Consider the following 15,673-nt stretch of genomic DNA (forward strand, 5'->3'; position numbering starts at 1 on the left):
ATCAATCACAGCTTTTGCTGTGGCTAGGAAGGGTCTTCCAAGGATGATGGATTCATCCTCATCCTTCCCAGTGTCTAGGATTATGAAATTAGTAGGGATGTAAAGGCCTTCAACCTTTACTAACACGTCCTCTACTTGTCCATAAGCCTGTTTTCTTGAGTTGTCTGCCATCTCCAATGAGATTCTGGCAGCTTGCACCTCAAATATCCCAAGTTTCTCCATTACAGAGAGTGGCATTAAGTTTATTCCTGACCTCAGGTCACACAGAGCCTTCTCAAAGGTCATGGTGCCTATGGTACAGGGTATTAGAAATTTACCAGGATCCTGTTTCTTTTGAGGTAATTTCTGCCTATCCAATGTATTTAGTTCATTGGTGAGCAAGGGAGGTTCAGCTTCATGATTGCACCAAGGTACTTAGCAACTTACTTTTCAGTAACGTCTTCATTCTCTTCAGAAGAAGAATACTCATCAGAGCTCATGAAGGGCAGAAGGAGGTTCAATGGAATCTCTATGGTCTCTAGATGAGCCTCAGATTCCTTTGGTTCCTCAAAGGAAAACTCATTATTGGTCACTAAACGTCCCAGGAGGTCTTCCTCACTAGGATTCACGTCCTCCTCCTCCCTTGTAGGTTCGGCCATGATGGTCAAGTCAATGGCCTTGTATTCTCTCTTTGGATTTTCTTTTGTATTGCTTGGGAGAGTACTAGGAGGAGTTTCAGTGACCCTTTTACTCAGCTGGCCCACCTGTGCCTCCAAATTTCTAATGGAGGACCTTGTTTTATTCATGAAACTCACAGTGGCCTTAGATAGATCAGAGACTATATTTGCTAAGCTAGATGGGTTCTGCTCAGAATTCTCTGTCTGTTGCTGAGTGGATGATGGAAAAGGTTTGCTATTGCTAACCTGTTTCTTCCACCATTATTAAAGCCTTGTTGAGGCTTTTGTTGATCCTTCCATGAGAAATTTGGATGATTTCTCCATGAGGGATTATAGGTGTTTCCATAGGGTTCACCCATGTAATTCACCTCTGCTATTGCAGGGTTCTCAGGATCATAAGCTTCTTCTTCAGAAGATGCCTCTTTAGTACTGTTGGATGATTCCTTCAATCCATTCAAACTCTGAGAGATCATATTGACTTGATGAGTCAATATTTTATTCTGAGCCAATATGGCATTCAGAGTATCAATTTCAAGAACTCCCTTCCTCATAGGCTTCCCATTACTTACAGGATTCCTCTCAGAAGTGTACATGAACTGGTTATTTGCAACCATGTCAATGAGTTCTTGAGCTTCTGCAGGAATTTTCTTTAGGTGAATGGATCCACCTGCAGAATGGTCCAGTGACATCTTTGATAGCTTAGACAGATCATCATAGAATATATCCAGGATGGTCCATTCTGAAAGCATGTCAGAATGACACTTTTTGGTCAGTTCCTTGTATCTCTCCCAAGCTTCATAGAGGGATTCACCTTCATTCTGTTTTAAGGTTTGAACATCCAATCTAAGCTTACTAAGCTTTTGAGGAGGAAAGAACTTGGCTAAGAAAGCCGTGACCAGCTTATCCCAAGAGTTCAGGCTATCTTTAGGTTGAGAATCCAACCATATTCTAGCTATGTCTCTTACAGCAAACAGGAAAAGCATAAGCCTGTAGACCTCGGGATCAACCCCATTGGTCTTAACAGTATCACAGATTTGCAAGAATTCAGTTAAGAACTGAAAAGGATCTTCTGATGGAAGTCCATGAAACTTGCAGTTCTGTTGCATCAGAGAAACTAATTGAGGTTTCAGCTCAAAATTGTTTGCTCCAATGGCAGCGATTGAGATGCTTCTTCCAACTAGATTGGAATTTGGTACAGTAAAGTCACCAAGCATCTTCCTTGCATTGTTATTATTTTCGGCCATGTCTCCTTCTTTTTCAAAAATTTCTGTCAGATTTTCTCCAGAGAGTTATGCTTTAGCTTCCCTTAGCTTCCTCTTCAGAGTCCTTTCAGGTTCAGGATCAGCTTCAACAAGAATGTTCTTATCCTTGTTCCTGCTCATATGAAAAAGAAGAAAACAGAAAAGAAAATATGGAATCCTCTATGTCACAGTATAGAGATTTCTTTATGTGAGTAGAAGAAGAAAAGAAATTCGAACACAGAAAGAGGGAGAGGGTTCGAATTTTTAAGAAGAAGAGAAGTGTTAGGAGATAAATAAAATAATTAGAAAGAGATGAGGGAGAAGAATTTCAAAAATTAAATAAATGAAAATAAAAAATATTTTTATTTTTAATTAAAAAATAAAGTTAAAATTCAAAAACTAAGAAAGGAAAATTAAATTAAATTAAATTAAAATTTAAAACAAATAGTTAATTAAAAAGGAAATTTTGAAAAAGGGGAAGGTGATTTTCGAAAATTAGAGGTAGAATTAGTTAGGTAGTTTTGAAAAAGATATGATTGAAATAGTAAGCTTTTAAAATCAAACAAAAAGTCAAGTAGTTAATTGAAAAAGATTTGAAAATCAATTTTTGAAAAGATAAGAAGTTAGAAAAGAAGTTAGAAAAGATTTTGAAATTGATTTTGAAAAAATGTGATTGAAACTTATTTTGAAAAAGATTTGGAAAAGAGATTTAAAAAGATTTGATTTTTGAAATCAAAGTTGATTACTTGACTAACAAGAAACTAAAAAGATATGATTCTAGAGTTTAAAGATTGAACCTTTCTTACTGGGCAAGTAACAAACTTAAAAATTTTGAGTCAATCACATTAATTGTCAGCATTAATTTCGAAAATATGAAACAAAAACAAGAAAAAGATTTTTGAAAATCATTTTGAAATTTTCGAAAATCATAAAAGAAAAATGAGAAAGATTTGAATTTTTTTTGAAAAGATTTGAAAAAGATAGAATTTTTTAAATTGAAAATTTGATTTGACTCGTAAGAAACAACTACATTTTAAAAAGTTTTGAAAAAGTCAACTCAAATTTTTGAAAATTTATGAGAGAAAGACAGAAATATATTTTTTTATTTTTGAATTTTTAATGAAGAAAGAGAAAAACAACAAAAAGACTCCAAACATTAAAATTATGGATCAAAACAAAGGAAACATGCAAGAACACTTTGAATGCAAAGATGAACATCAAGAACACTTTGAAGATTATGATGAACATCAAGTATGTATTTTTGAAAAATTTTCAATAAAAGAAAATATGCGAGACACCAAACTTAGAAATTTTTAATATTTAGAAACTAAGAATTCAAGAATGTATATGAAAAACAAGAAAAGACACAAAACATGAAAATACAAAGATCAAACAAAGAAAATCATCAAGAACAACTTGAAGATCATGAAGAACACCATGCATGAGTTTTCGAAAATTTTAATAAAGATTAAAAAGATGCAATTGACACCAAACTTAAAATTTGACACTAGACTCAAACAAGAAACACAAAAAGCGCTTCTTTAAAGTCAATAGCTTGACAGTGAGCTCTCATGGAGCCTCACAGATAATCAGAGCAGGGTTGGGGCCTCTCAACACCAAACTTAGAGTTTGGTTGTGGCCTCCCAACACCAAACTTAGAGTTTGAATGTGGAGGTTCTGTTTGACTCTGTATTGAGAGAAGATTTTCATGCTTCCTCTCCATGGTTACAGAAGGAGAACCATGAGTCTTGAATACAAGGTAGTCCTCATTCAACTTAAGGACCAACTCTCCTCTGTCAACATCAATCATAGCTTTTGCTGTGGCTAGGAAGGGTCTACCAAGGATGATGGATTCATCCTCATCCTTCCCAGTGTCTAGGATTATGAAATCAGCAGGGATGTAAAGGCCTTCAACCTTCACTAGCACGTCCTCTACTAGTCCATAAGCCTGTTTCATTGATTTGTCTGCCATCTCTAGTGAGATTTTTGCAGCTTGTACCTCAAAGATTCCCAATTTCTCCATTACAGAGAGTGGCATGAGGTTTATCCCAGACCCCAGGTCACATAGAGCCTTCTCAAAGGTCATGGTACCTATGGTACAAGGTATAAAGAATTATCTGGGATCCGGTTTCTTCTGAGGTAATGTCTGCCTCATTAATGCATTCAGTTCATTGGTGAACAAGGGGGGTTCATCCTCCCAAGTCTCAATACCAAATAACTTGGCATTCAGCTTCATGATTGCTCCTAGATATTTAGCAACTTGCTCTTCAGTGATGTCTTCATCCTCTTCAGAGGAAGAATATTCATCAGAGCTCATGAATGGCAGAAGGAAGTTCAATGGAATCTCTATGGTCTCTGTATGAGCCTCAGATTCCTTTGGTTCCTCAAAGGGAAACTCCTTTCTGTCTAGAGGATGTCCCATGAGGCTTTTCTCACTGGGATTCACGTCCTCCTCATGCTCTCCAGGTTCGGCCATGTTGGTCATGGTTATGGCCTTGCACTCTCTCTTGGGATTTTCTTCTGTATTGCTTGGGAGAGTACTGGGAGGAGTTTTAGTAATCTTCTTACTCAGCTGACCCACCTGTGCCTCCAAATTTCTAATGGAGGACCTTGTTTCATTCATGAAACTTAGTGTGGTCTTGGATAGATCAGAGACTATGGTTGCCAGGCCAGAATGGCTCTGTTCAGAATTTTCTGTCTGTTGCTGAGAAGATGATGGAAAAGGCTTGCTATTGCTAAACCTATTTCTTCCACCATTATTATTGAAGCCTTGTTGAGGCTTCTGTTGGTCCTTCCATGAGAAATTTGGATGATTTCTTCGTGAAGGATTATAGGTGTTTCCATAGGGTTCTCCCATGTAATTCACCTCTGCCATTACATGGTTCTCAGGATCATAAGCTTCTTCTTTAGAAGATGCTTCTTTAGTACTATTGGATGCAGCTTGCAATCCATTCAGACTCTGAGAAATCATATTGACTTGCTGAGTCAATATTTTATTCTGAGCCAATATGGCATTCAGAGTTTCAATTTCAAGAACTCCCTTCTTCTGAGGCATCCCATTGTTCACAGGATTCCTCTCAGACGTGTACATGAACTGGTTATTTGTAACCATTTCAATGAGTTCCTGAGCTTCTGTAGGGGTTTTCAGATGAAGAGATCCTCCTGCAGAATGGTCCAATGACATTTTTGACAACTCAGACAGACCATCATAGAATATACATAAGATGCTCCATTCTGGAAGCATGTCAGTAGGATACCTTTTGATCAATTGCTTATATCTTTCCCAAGCTTCATAGAGGGACTCACCTTCCTTCTGTCTGAAGGTTTAGATTTCTACTCTAAGCTTGCTCATCTTTTGAGGTGGAAAGAATTTGGCCAGAAAAGCACTGACCAGCTTTTCCCAAGAGTTCAGGCTTTCCTTAGGTTGTGAATCCAACCATGTTCTAGCTCTGTCTCTTACAGCAAAAGGGAAAAGCATGAGCCTGTAGACCTCGGGATCAACTCCATTGGTCTTGACAGTGTTACAAATTTTCAAGAATTTAGCTAGGAACTGATGAGGATCTTCCAATGGAAGTCCATGAAACTTGCAATTCTGTTGCATTAGAGAAACTAGTTGAGGCTTAAGCTCAAAGTTGTTTGCTCCAATGGCAGGAATTGAGATGCTTCTTCCATAGAAGTTAGAAGAGGGTGCAATAAAGTCACCAAGCATTTTCCTTGCATCTCCACCATTGTTATTGGGTTCGGCCATGTCTCCTTCTTTTTCAAAAATTTCTGTCAGGTCCTCTCCAGAGGGTTGTGCTTTAGCTTCTCTTAGTTTTCTCTTAAGAGTCCTTTCAGGTTCAGGATCAGCTTCAACAAGAATGTTCTTATCCTTACTCCTGCTCATATGAAAAAGAAGATAACAGAAAAGAATAGGTATCCTCTATGTCACAGTATAGAGATTCCTTTATGTGAGTAGAAGAATAGAAGAGTAGAATGAAGAAGAGAGAAGGTGAAGAATTCGAACACAGAGAGAGGGTTCGAATTTTTAAGAAGAGGAGAAGTGTTAGTAAATAAATAAATAAATAAAAAGAGATGAGAGAGAATTCGAAATTTAAATTAAAATAAAAGAAAAATATTTTTGTTTTTATTTTAATTATTAGTTAGTATTCGAAATTTAAGAGAAGAGATAAAATAAAATTTTAAAAAGGATAAGAAATAGTAATTAATTTATTTAGTTTTCAAATTTTAGAGAAAAGATATGATTGAAATAGAAAACTTTTAAAATCAAACAAAAAGTTAAGTAGTTAATTGAAAAAGATTTGAAAATCAAATTTGAAAAGATAAGAGGTTAGAAAAGATTTTGAAAATTAATTTTTGAAAAAGATATGATTGAAAATTATTTTGAAAAATATTTGAAAAAGAAATTTAAAAAGATTTGATTTTTAAAATTAAAGTTAATTACTTGACTAACAAGAAACAAAAAGATATGATTCTAAGATTTAAAGATTGAACCTTTCTTACTAGGCAAGTAACAAACTTAAAATTTTTGAATCAATCACATTAATTGTTAGCATTAATTTCGAAAATATGAAATAAAAATAAGAAAAATATTTTGAAAATCAACTTTTAAAATTTTCGAAAAAAAAAGAAAAATGAAAAAGATTTGATTTTTGAAAAGGTTTTGAAAAGATAGGATTTTTAAATTGAAAATTTGACTTGACTCATAAGAAACAACTAGATTTTTAAAAATTTTTGACTAAGTCAATCTAAATTTTCGAAATTTATGAGAAGAATAAGGGAAAGATATTTTTTTTATTTTTGAATTTTTAATGAGGAGAGAGAAAAACATCAAAATGACTCAAAACATGAAAATTCAAGATCAAAACACATGATGCCTGCAAGAACACTTTGAATGTCAAGATGAACACCAAGAACTTATTTTTGAAAATTTTTAAGAAAAGAAAAATATGCAAGACACCAAACTTAGAAATTTTCAAACTTTAGACACTAACAAATTGAAAATGCATATGAAAAACAAGAAAAGACACAAAACATGAAAATACAAGGATCAAACAAAGAAAATCATCAAGAACAACTTGAAGATTATGAAGAACACATGCATGAATTTTTGAAAATTTTCAGGAAATTAAAAAGATGCAATTGACACCAAACTTAAAAATTGACACTAGACTTAAACAAGAAATATCAAATTATTTTTGGTTTTATGATTTTATTAATTTTTTTGGATTTTTCGAAAATTAATTTTGAAAAAGAAAATAAGGAAATACAAAATTTTTAATAAGAATTTCAAGAATCATGCAATGTTAGTCTAAAAACTCCGGTCCAGAAATTTAGACATGGCTTACTAGCCAGCCAAGCTTTCAGTGAAAGCTTCGGTCCAAAACACTAGACATGGCCAATGGCCAGCCAAGCTTTAGCAGATTATTACATACAATAGCTAAATTCCTAAGAAAGACAAAGAAGCTCTTCTAAGGATAGTTGAAACCTCGGTCCAAAAGATTAGACATGGCTTAATAGCCAGCCAGGATTCAACATATCTCATGAAATTCTAGAATTCATTCTTAAAAATTCTGAAGACATAGAATAATTTATTTATTTTATAAATTTTTTTTAAAATAAAAAATAAAAACAAAAAGCTAAAAATTAAAATAAAATTACCTAATCTGAGCAACAAGATGAACCATCAATTGTCCAAACTCGAACAATCCCCGGCAACGGCGCCAAAAACTTGGTACGCACGTTCATAATCTCAACTCCTTTTCACAACTCCGTACAACTAACCAGCAAGTGCACTGGGTCGTCCAAGTAATAAACCTTACGTGAGTAAGGGTCGATCCCACCGAGATTGTCGGCTTGAAGCAAGCTATGGTCATCTTGTAAATCTCAGTCAGGCAGATTTCAAGTGGTTATGAAGTTTTGATAATTAAAATATAATTAGAACATAAAATAAGATAGAGATACTTATGTAATTCATTGATGAGAATTTTAGATAAGCATATGGGATCCTTTACTCCTTCTGAATCTCTGCTTTTCTACTGCCTTCATTCAATCATTCATACTCCTTTTCATGGCAAGCTGTATGTTGGGGGATCACCGTTGTCAATGGCTAACGTCCGTCCTCTCAGTGAAAATGGTCCAAATGCGTTGTCACCGCACGGCTAATCATCTGTCGATTCTCACTCATGTTGGAATAGGATCCATTGATCCTTTTGCGTCTGTCACTACGCCCAACACTCGCGAATTTGAAGCTCATCACAGTCATCCCATCCCAGATCCTACTCGGAATACCACATACAAGGTTTAGACTTTTTGGATCTCAAGAATGCTGCCAATTGATTCTAGCTTATACCACGAAGACTCCGATCTTTTGGAATGCAGGCTAAGAGATACACACTCAAGCTATTGCAGATAGAACGGAAGTGGTTGTCAGGCACGCGTTCATAGGTGAGAATGATGATGAGTGTCACGGATCATCACATTCATCAGGTTGAAGTGCGAGTGAATATCTTGGAATAAGAATAAGCTTAAATTGAATAGAAAAACAATAGTACTTTGCATTAATTCATGAGGAACAACAGAGCTCCACACCTTAATCTCTGGGGTGTAGAAACTCCACCGTTGAAAATACATAAGTGATGAAGGTCCAGGCATGGCCGAATGGCCAGCCTCCAAACATGTACAATATGATCTATAATTGCATAAAACTGATCAAGGATGGTCCAAAAGACATAAAATAAATCTCTAAAAGTAGTTTTTATACTAAACTAGTAGTTAGGGTTAACAGAAATGAGTAAATGATGCAGAAATCCACTTCCGGGCCCACTTGGTGTGTGATTGGACTGAGCATTGAAGCTTTCACATGTAGAGACTTTTCTTGGAGTTAAACGCCAGCTTTGGTGCCAGTTTGGGCGTTTAACTCCGGCTTTTATGCCAGTTCTGGCATTTAACGCCAGAATAGGGTAGAAAGTGGGCGTTCAAACGCCAATTTGCATTATCAAAACTCGGGCAAAGTATGAGCTATTATATATTGCTGGAAAGATCAGGATGTCTACTTTCCAACGCAATTGAGAGCGCTCCAATTGGGTTTCTGTAGCTCCAGAAAATCCATTTTAAGTGCACGGAGGTCAGAATCCCACAGCATCTGCAGTCCTTTTTCAGCCTCTGAATCAGATTTTTGCTCAAGTTCCTCAATTTCAGCCAGAAAATACCTGAAATCACAAAAAAACACACAAACTCATAGTAAAGTCCAAAAATGTGAATTTTGCATAAAAACTAATAAAAAATTAGTAAGAACTAACTAAATCATACTAAAAACTACCTAAAAATAATACAAAAAAGTGTATAAATTATCCGCTCATCATGCATGCATAAATCCTTTAAAAATTTCGCATATTTAGGTACCTGCCTAATGGCATAAAAAAGGAGAATGGTTAACTCAACCTTTTTGAAGATTTCTACCATCTTTGGGTCGAGCTCCATCTGCTTTCTGGACTTCCTGGCAAGGCGTGGAAACGGGATACGGATGGCGTCTCTTATAGCTTCAGCCTCCTTTGGTGCGCTATTCTCTAGTTAAGCTGCTTCTTCTTCAACCATGTCTTGTACTTCTTCCTCCTCTTCAGCATCTTCTACCTCAACAACATCTTCAACTTGAATGTTCTCCTTTGAGCTTGGCTCCTCATGGTTCCTCTCTTGTAGTGTGGTCCCGAACCTCAAAGTAATGGCATTGATGCCACCTTTGGGGTTGGGTAAGTGTTGAGAAGGAATTGCACTAGAACTTGAAGGTTGATTGTTGGAGGCAATTAGTGAATCCATCCGGGAGACGAGAGCCTGTAAAGTAGCATTCAGACCGTTCATAGTAGAGTTAAGTGTATTCTGAATGTCTTGCGTCATAGTGTGAAACATCTCATCATTAGAAGAAGAAGGGGGGCAAGTGATATGAGGGGCTTACTGTTGGTTGTTCTGAGGTGCTTGGGACTGCCTTTGGTGAGGTGCTCTGTAAGGCTGGTTCTGGTTCTGCTGTTGATAGGGAGGATTCTGCTGATACCAGTTTTGCTGATTATTATTATTATTCTACCTCTGATTTCCCTGGTTGTCTCTGCCTCCTCTGTTATAGTTGTCCCTCCATCCTTGGTTGGAGTTATCCCTCCACCCCTGGTTGGAGTTGTCTTGCCAACCTTGGTTATGGTTCCCACCTTAGTTATAGTTCCCACCTTGGTTATAATTGTCACCTTGTTGATAGTATCCTTGATTCGGGCGGTCATAGAAGTTATGAGTGGCTGCCAAGGTGTTGTCTTCTTGTTGTAGCTGCGGACACTCATCAGTGTAATGAGTATAATCAGCACATATTCTGCATACTCTTTGAGGAACCAACTGTTGACTGTGTTGTGATGGGAGAGGCTGAGGTTGTTGTTGATTTAGTTGTATCTGCTTCAGTAAGTTGGTCATCTCTCCCAGAGTCTGAGTGAGAGCAGCAGTCTCACTGCTAAAGGAAACCTCCGTAACAGCCTTGGGATGGTTGTTCCTGTGCCTGACATTCTGGGTAGATTCCGCTAGATCGGTGATCAGTTGCCACGCCTCTATCGCCATCTTGTACTTCTTCATAGAGCCATTACTTGTAGCATCTAATTTAGGCTTATCCTGAGGCTTCAAGCCTTGTGTAAAGTAGTTGATCAACACCATTTGGTCAATCTTGTGGTAGGGGCACGAGTCTAGGAGATTCCTTAAGCATTCCCAATATTCGTAAAGGGTCTCTGATTCGCCTTGGATAATGCAGTAAATCTCATTCCTCAATCTATCGGTAACTTCAGCTGGAAAGTATTTTTCCAGGAACTCCCTTCTGAGCAGATCCCAGTTGGTAACGACTGCTTCAGGTTAAGTGTAGAACCACTCCCTTGCCTTTCCCTCAAGAGAAAACGGGAAGTAGACAACAAAATAGTAGTTTCATCTGCACCGTGATGCCTAACAGTTGAGCAGGTTGTCTGAAAATCCCTGAGGTGCTTGATAGGCTCCTGAGCAGATAAGCCGTGAAACTTGGGTATTAGGTTGATTAGCGTAGTCTTCAGTTCAAAATCTGGAGCCAGATTTGGGTGACGTGCTTGATACGGTTGTAGTGTAAAGTCTGGAGTGCCTGCTTCCTGGAGGGTAATCCTTCTGGGCTTCACCATATTACCTGCACGTAAATCAACAGAATCAGTAGAAAAGAAGCTTGTTTCTTCCTCAGATGGCGCTTCAGATTCGCCTTCAGAAGAGACTGGTGAGTTGGTAGTAACCACTTTACCACCCTCAGAGACTAACCCACGCCGAGCTCGCCTATTATACAAAATAGTTATTTCAATTTCAGGATCAAACGCAGCTAAGCTTGGGTCAGGCAGTGAACGCATCATTCAATGAAAGAAACATACAACTCATGGTAATAAAATAAAATAAAATAAAATTTGCAAAAATAAAAAATATGCACACCAACTAATAATTTAGCACACAATTGCAACTCCCCGGCAACGGCGCCGAAAATTGATGGAGGTGGAAATCAGCCAATTAAGAAATTATAGAAAGAACAGCGTTGTAAGTACAGTTCTCAACCGACAAAAATCCGCTTATCAATTTAGAAGGGTTGTCACAAAATTAGAATAAAAATACTGGGAGTAGAAATCCCAGGTCGTTGGTGCATGAAATCGTGATATTTCATTCCCCAGCAACGGCGCCAAAACTTCGTACGCACGTTCATAATCTCAATTCTTCTTCACAACTTCGCACAACTAACCAGCAAGTGCACTGGGTCGTCCAAGTAATAAACCTTATGTGAGTAAGGGTCGATCCCACAGAGATTGTCGGCTTGAAGCAAGCTATGGTCATCTTGTAAATCTCAGTTAGGCGGATTCAAATAGTTATGGAGATTTGATAATTAAAATATAAATAAAATATAAAATAAGATAGAGATACTTATGTAATTCATTGATGAGAATTTTAGATAAGCGTATGGAGATGCTTTGCTCCTTCTGAATCTCTGCTTTCCTACTGCCTTCATTCAATCATTCATACTCCTTTCCAGGGCAAGCTGTATGTTGGGCATCACCGTTGTCAATGGCTACTTTCCGTCCTCTCAGTGAAAATGGTCCTAATGCGCTGTCACTGCACGGCTAATCATCTATCAGTTCTCGATCATGTTGGAATAGGATCCATTGATTCTTTTGCGTCTGTCACTATGCCCAACACTCGCGAGTTTGAAGCTCGTCACAGTCATCCCTTCCTAGATCCTACTCGGAATACCACAGACAAGGTTTAGACTTTCTGGATCTCAGGAATGGCCGCCAATAATTCTAGCTTATACCACGAAGACTCCGATCTTTCGGAATGGAGGCTAAGAGATACACGCTCGATCTAAGGTAGAACGGAAGTGGTTGTCAGGCACGCGTTCATAGGTTGAGAATAGTGATGAGTGTCACAGATCATCATATTCATCATGTTGAAATGCAAGCGAATATCTTAGAATAGGAATAAGCTTGAATTGAATAGAAAAATAATAGTACTTTGTATTAATTCATGAGGAGCAGCAGAGCTCCACACCTTAATCTATGGGGTGTAGAAACTCCACCGTTGAAAACACATAAGTGATAATGGTCCAGGCATGGCCGAATGGCCAGCCCCCTTAAACGTGATCAATTATCAAAAGTGATACAAAGATAGTCTCAAAAATGATCAAAAGATGATCAAAAGATGATGTGAAATAACTCACTAAAAGTAGTTTTTATACTAAACTAGTAGTTAGGGTTATAGAAAATAAGTAAATGATGCAGAGATCCACTTCCGGGCCCACTTGGTGTGTGCTTGGGCTGAGCATTGAGCTTTCATGTGTAGAGACTCTTTTTGGAGTTAAACGCCAGGTTGTAGCCTGTTTCTGGCGTTTAACTCTGGTTTGCAACCTGTTTCTGGCGTTTAACTTTAGAATAGGGCAGGAAGTTGGCGTTTGAACACCAATTTGCGTTATCAAAACTAGAGCAAAGTATGGACTATTATATATTGCTGGAAAGCCCTGGATGTCTACTTTCCAACGCAATTGAGATCGCACCAATTGGGTTTCTGTAGCTCCAGAAAATCCATTTCGCGTGCAGGGAGGTCAGAATCCAATAGCATCTGCAGTCCTTTTTCAGCCTCTGAATCAGATTTTTGCTCAAGTCCCTCAATTTCAGTCAAAAAATACCTGAAATTACAGAAAAATACACAAACTCATAATGAATTCCAGAAATGTGATTTTTATTTAAAAACTAATAAAAATATACTAAAAACTAACTAAATCATACTAAAAACTATGTAAAAATAATGCCAAAAAGTGTATAAATTATCCGCTCATCAGTCGTCTCCCAACGAGTTGACAAAAGGGTGCTATTTTATTAATCAGGAGTTTTTCGAAAAATTTTGAGAGTTGGAGAACAGAAAAATAAAGGATTGTGAATTAAAGCAATGTAAATTAAAAGAGATTTATATAATCAAATAAAAAGCCTTGACCGGGGGAATGATTAATTGGAAGTTCTATCCTTGTTGGGATTCTCTCAAGTGTAGTATCAATAGGTTGTTATTTTCACTTAGTTAACCCTTACTAAATAAAGAAAAGTCAAGTGATTGAGCTAACTCTTATTCATAAGTCCTAATTCTCTCCCTTGGGAAGGATTAGCGTTAGTGCTTGGAGAGTTAGCCAACAACTTCCAATTTAACTAATCGCTTGAGCATTCCAACTCAAGGGTCTCCTTTTAATCAACCCCCAAGTCAAGCTAGGAGTCTACTCCATTGACATGAATATAACGTTCACGGAAATATAAGAAGAAGACATGATAAATTAAATAAAATAGGAATTAAAAATTAATTAAAAGTAAAAATAATTCTTTGCATTAATAAATCCCAAAATGCAACATACGTATCTGAACAGGAATAATAAGTAATCAAAAGAGTAAAGGAATAAGAAAGCAAACTAGAATAATAGCAACTTCAACGGAGGTAGTGACTCTTCTCAATATCCAAAGCAAAAGCATAAACTATAAAAACTATGAGTGTGTAGAAAACCTAGAGGAAGAGTGATTTCTAACTAAGATTCCAATCTAAAACTAAAAACTATGCGAACGAGAATGTCTGTTGAGTCTCTGCTTGTCCCCTTGCTCTAGTCTGTGTTTTTGGACCGAAAACTGGGTCCAAACTCGGCCCAAAATCGCCCCCAGCATTTTCTGCGATTTCGGCAGGTAGCGCATGTCACGTGTACGCGTCAGTCACGCGTATGCGTCGCTGATGATTTTTGCGTATCATGTGTATGCGTCAAGCACGCACACGCGTCGCCGTGCAGACTCTGATTCACGCGCATGCATAAGCCATGCGTGCGCGTCGCTCCTCGCTGGTTATCTCTTTTATTTCTTGTGCTCCTTCCATTTTTGCAAGCTTTCTCTCCATCCTCTAAGCCATTCCTTCCCTATAAAGCCTGAAAACACTTAACGCACAGATCACGGCATTGAATGGTATAAAGAGGGATTAAAAATATGCAATTTAAAGGCTTAGGAAGCAAGTTTTCAATTATAGAACAAAACTAGGAAAGAATTGTAACATCATGCAAATTGTATGAATAAGTGTGCAAAGGCTTGATAAAAACCACTTAAATTAGCACAAGATAAACCATAAAATAGTGGTTTATCAAGTTACTATGCAGGGATGCATGTGTAGTTAGTATGTTTTAGTTACTTTTTATTATATTTTTATTAGTTTTTATGCAAAAATCACATTTATGGACTTTACTATGAGTTTGTGTGTTTTTCTGTAATTTCAGGTATTTTCTGGCTGAAATTGAGGGACCTGAGCAAAAATCTTATTTAGAGGCTGAAAAAAGACTGCAGAAGGCTTTCCAGCAATATATAATAGTCCATACTTTGCCCGAGATTTGATGCTCAAACTGGCGTTGAAAGCCAGCCAAAAACTTTCTGGCGTAAAACGCCAAAACTGGCATAATTCTTGGCGTTAAACGCCCATTTTGGCACCCAGGGTGGCGTTTAACTCCAGCTTGAGGCATATGCACGTGAAAAGCTTGAGAGCTCAGCCCAAACACTCACCAAGTGGGTCCGAGAAGTGGATTTCTGCACTGTCTGCACTTAGTTACTCATTTTCTGTAAACCTAAGTTACTAGTTTAGTATAAAAACTACTTTTAGAGATTCATTTTGCACCTTATGACATTTTACACTTCATATTGTATCTTCTACGGCATGAATCTCTAAACCCCATAGGTGAGGGTGAGGAGCTCTGCTGTGTTTCAATGGATTAATGCAATTACTACTGTTTTCTATTCAATCACGCTTGATTCTATTCTAAGATACTCACTCATACTTCAATATAGAGAATGATATGATCCGTGACACTCATCATTATTCTCAATTCAATGAACGTGTGCCTGACAACTACTTCCGTTCTATCTGAGCTCAACGTAGTCATTGGGTGACAGCTTGAGTGCGTATCTCTTGGGTTTCTGATCCACGGACCGAGTCCGTGAAATCAGAACCTTCGTGGTAGAGACTAGAACCAATTGGCAGCATTCCTGGGATCCGAAAAGTCTAAACCTTGTCTGTAGTATTCCGCGTAGGATCTGGGAAGGGATGACTGTGACGAGCTTCAAACTCACGAATGTTAGGCGCAGTGACAGTGTGCAAAAGGATAAGGGTCCTATTCCGATGCGTGAGAACCGACAGATGATTAGCCGTACGGTAACTATACATGGTATTTTTCATCCGAGTTGAGAAATCCGACAG

The 15,673-nt window shown here is 37.5% G+C and overlaps 2 non-coding genes across 2 annotated transcripts; both read left to right on the forward strand.

Annotated features, from left to right (window-relative positions):
• Positions 1-1,403: 1,403 nt before the first annotated feature.
• Positions 1,404-1,507, forward strand: LOC148571794 (small nucleolar RNA R71). The gene has a single exon (XR_015880529.1). It is a non-coding gene; the product is annotated as a small nucleolar RNA R71 (small nucleolar RNA).
• Positions 1,508-5,135: 3,628 nt separating this feature from the next.
• On the forward strand, positions 5,136-5,243 carry LOC148571795 (small nucleolar RNA R71). Its single transcript, XR_015907925.1, has one exon. It is a non-coding gene; the product is annotated as a small nucleolar RNA R71 (small nucleolar RNA).
• The last annotated feature ends 10,430 nt before the right edge of the window (positions 5,244-15,673 follow it).

The sequence above is a fragment of the Arachis ipaensis genome, chromosome B3 (genome assembly GCF_059453495.1).
Source record: "Arachis ipaensis isolate K30076 ecotype BB chromosome B3, ASM5945349v1, whole genome shotgun sequence".
Lineage (NCBI taxonomy): Eukaryota > Viridiplantae > Streptophyta > Magnoliopsida > Fabales > Fabaceae > Arachis > Arachis ipaensis.